Source organism: Sorex araneus, chromosome 10, assembly GCF_027595985.1.
Source record: "Sorex araneus isolate mSorAra2 chromosome 10, mSorAra2.pri, whole genome shotgun sequence".
Classification (NCBI taxonomy): Eukaryota; Metazoa; Chordata; class Mammalia; order Eulipotyphla; family Soricidae; genus Sorex; species Sorex araneus.
In genome coordinates this window covers 29,589,493-29,593,321 of record NC_073311.1, presented here as the reverse complement: position 1 = coordinate 29,593,321, position 3,829 = coordinate 29,589,493, and the positions used below count along the sequence as shown (strand labels likewise).

At 33.7% G+C, this 3,829-nt stretch overlaps 1 pseudogene; it reads right to left on the bottom strand.

The window, feature by feature from the left end:
• Positions 1-986: 986 nt before the first annotated feature.
• LOC101538962 (U6 snRNA-associated Sm-like protein LSm7) lies at positions 987-1,284 on the bottom strand (annotated as a pseudogene).
• Positions 1,285-3,829: the final 2,545 nt, after the last annotated feature.

Here is a 3,829-nt window from a genome sequence, read left to right as displayed (position 1 = left end):
ATAAAGATATTATATGAATATCTTTATATAAATGTTTGCTTTGCACCTTGAAATATTTTTTGTGAAACTAAGCTTGATGTGTTGTATATCATTTTTCCAATTAATGAAACTGAGGCTCAGAATTTAGGTGATTTGTTTAATTTCATACACAGTAATGTCAGAGATACAGATTAGAATCCATAAGCATTCACCCACATATTTCAGTCATAAATATTTTCAAGTATTTGGAGACTCATCTTAAACCATTAATTTAGTTCTTAAAAATTAATAAGAATGTGTTATTATTATACCATAAGTCAATTTATATTATGTATTTTAATTACTATTTTTTTATTTCACACTTTGTGTGGTAAGATAAATACATTTAAAACTTTTTAGTAACTAGAAACTATCATTATAATATTGCTACTTATAAAGTGCTATAATTATATGTGAAAGTATATGGAAATATTTGACTGAACCATCCGGAGAGAATGAAAAGCTCTACACTGCCAGTCTACTCCCCAAATTATAAGTCTCTTGGTCAGCTGACCAATAGAAATAGTTTCCTATTTTGTTCCCTGATTTTGGAAAACTTGTAGGCTAAGTTATACATTCACTTTCATAAAATTATTTACTAGATGTTGTTTATGGTATGAGATACTGAAGATAGATAGAGGATATTCCTAAAAGAAAATCAAGTTGCAACTTGAGTTCTAGACTAAATTTCATTTCCAAGGAAAGGAGCTTGGATTATTGAGAAACCTGAATAATAACAATGGGCTAGAATGGAAGTGAAAAATGAAAGTGCTGATTTATTTGTGAATGGTTATTTTCTACTTTTCTGGGTTGTACTAATCATCTATGATATGAATGAATTAAGATGGCTCAAGAAAGGATATAGAAGAACATCCTGTAACCTTATTTTAAGAGAAATTGATATTTTCCAATAGTTGTTAAAATTGTGAAGACATATCATGAAACACTTTTCTGTTTGTGTAAGAAATTCACTTACACATGGCCTCCATGCAGTCCTGCGGGCAGATGAGCACCACCGTCGTGTCACGGCACACCAGGAGCCCCAGCTGCCGCATGTCCTCTGTCAGCTTGTACTGGTCGTCGGGGTCCCTCATGTACTAGATGGTGCAGTCCAGCACGAGGTTGAGGAGCGGGTCAAAGCCCTTCAGGATTCCACTGGCTTCGCGCCCCGCCCCCCCACCCCCCCCCGAACTTCACCTGGATGGTCTTGTCGATGTACTTGGACAGGTCCAAGATACTCTCCTTCTTCTTCTCTTTGTCCGCCATGGCACCAGGCCCGCTTTATGTGTATTCTTATCATCACTGATTCCTAGTCTGAGACCCAAACTATAGTGTTGATTATGGGAACAATTCTATCAATTTCTCATTTTCTTTGATGTAACAAGAGAGGGTTAGGATTTGTACAGTGGTTCTTACATCCTGAAAAGCAGTTTTCCTCTGTACTTCCTACTGAGTCTAACGTCCTTTAAGATTTTCATTATGCAAAATGAAACAAGTACCAATTCTCTTAAAAGTAAATATTGAGGGCAACATTCCTGTAATCGGAATTCTTGTACACTTAAAAATTCTTGTTTTTTGTAATACCAATAACCCAGAACCTCACAAAAAAACAGCATTAAAGTATTGCTGGAAAGATTTGTGAAAATGTTTGTGTTGTTTGTTACTGGTCATTTTAAACAAAAAAGGGGAAAATGTTGATGTATAACATCTCACAATCTCACGCCTAGCTAGGCATGGAGGTAAATGTTGTTTTTCTATTACTGTTAGTTTAACTGACTATGCTTCTGGTTAGGGAACTGACTTTGATACTGTTTCCATTGACTAAGTTAATTTGCATATTCTGCCTTTGTGGCTGAATATCATTGGTTAGAACATTAAGCTAGTTAATAAAAGGGGCTGAACAGGCTGCTCTGGGGCACAACACACACAAAAAAGTTTAAAGTGACAGATGCTTAATATTATACAAAAGTTAGACCAATGTGATAATGGCATAATAAATTAAAGTTAAAATTTTTAGATGGATCCAGAGTGATGGTACCGCAGTAAGGCAATTACCTTGCAAGTTTGATCCTGGATTTGATCCCCAGGACCACATTTGGTCCACAAACATTGTCAGCACAGATTCCTGAATATAGAGCCAGGAGTAAGTCCTGAGAACAACCGGGTGCAGTCCCAAAACAAAAGCAACAACAAATTAATTTTAGAATGTGTCTAACAATCTTTTCTGCCATTTGATGGTTTCTACAGAGATGGAAAAATATATATATTCCTAAATTTCAGTGATAAAAATTTTATTGGCTCCTTTTACACATCTCCTACAACAACAAAAGATCTGGAACTCTTATGACTTTCAAAAGCACTATTTTAAAGTTTGATATTCTGTGAAATATTCCTAGGTAGTCTCAGATAATATATATTTATTAATAAGTATATCAGATTTATACCACCTATCAAAAGTAATAAGTATATCAGATTTATACCACCTATCAAAAATGGATCCTTCAACTAACATGAATATTGAAATCTATTTCAACAAATCTATTAAAAGTTTTTAGTCTTTGAGATTTAGCTGGAAAAACTATTTTTGGTAAGAATTTAAAGACAGTTTTAAAATACTGGCACAAGATACATCACTTACTTCATTTAAAATGTTCCATAACAAGAAAGCAGATTGTCATAATATCACTCAAATCACAGAGGAAAATAACTCTTTTTGGTATAGATTTTACATCACTATTTTATGGTTTTTAATTGCCATACTTCAGATTAAGAGTAGGCAAACACTATGAAATACAGTGTTCATTGGTTTGGATTAGAATTTTAATGCATTATAAAGGCTATGTAAAAGGCTTTTTATTGATAATAGCAGCATAAGAGATTGGGTACATAGCCTAGCCATGTTGGGTAAAGTAGTAAATGTTAATAATATCATAATATAATTAACATTGGTTAATGTTAACAATGTTAGTTGTACTCAAAGCCCTGGGGAAAATCAACTCTTATTCTTGACCTCTTAATTATACTTGGAAGTTGAAATATAACTTCAGTGGTAGGTGGCCTGTTATTTACAGAAGAGTACCATAGAAGCAATCACTGTCACTGTCACTGTCATCCCGTTGCTCATTGATTTGCTCGAGCCGGCACCAGTAACGTCTCTCATTGAGAGACTTATTGTTACTGTTTTTGGCATATCCAATACTCACGGGTAGCTTGCCAGGCTCTGCCATGCGGGCTCCATACTCTCAGTAGCTTGCCGGGCTCTCCGAGAGGGGCGGAGGAATGGAAATCGGGTCGGCCGCATGAAAGGCAAATGCCCAACCGCTGTGCTATCACTCCAGCCCCATAGAAGCAATAAAAATTGAACAAGATTGATAAGTTATTTACATATTAATTTTCTTATATTATTGCCAAGTAAGTTTCAAAATTTCAGAATACTTAATTGATATGATGTGAGAATGTGTAACTAAATTAAAATTTATATGATTAGAAAATGAATAGGAAGAAAGAATATTTTATCAAATATTATCTATGATTAACATGGAAGTAACACAGATATGATGCTGTAGAGTTATAGCCAATGAGTGAAAATTTAGTATATTTGTTTCAGTTTATGTTTATGCAAAGTTTTAAGCAAATATAGTAATTCATTATAAAATCTAATAACTCTTCAAGGAGAGCAGTTATCATGCATTATTTTCTTTTTTTATTTTAGCAAGAGTGTATAAAATTCACTAGAATAGCAGCATTTACTTTTGTGATATTAATTGACAAATTAGCAGTCAATAAAGTCATTTTAATTTTATAATTATTG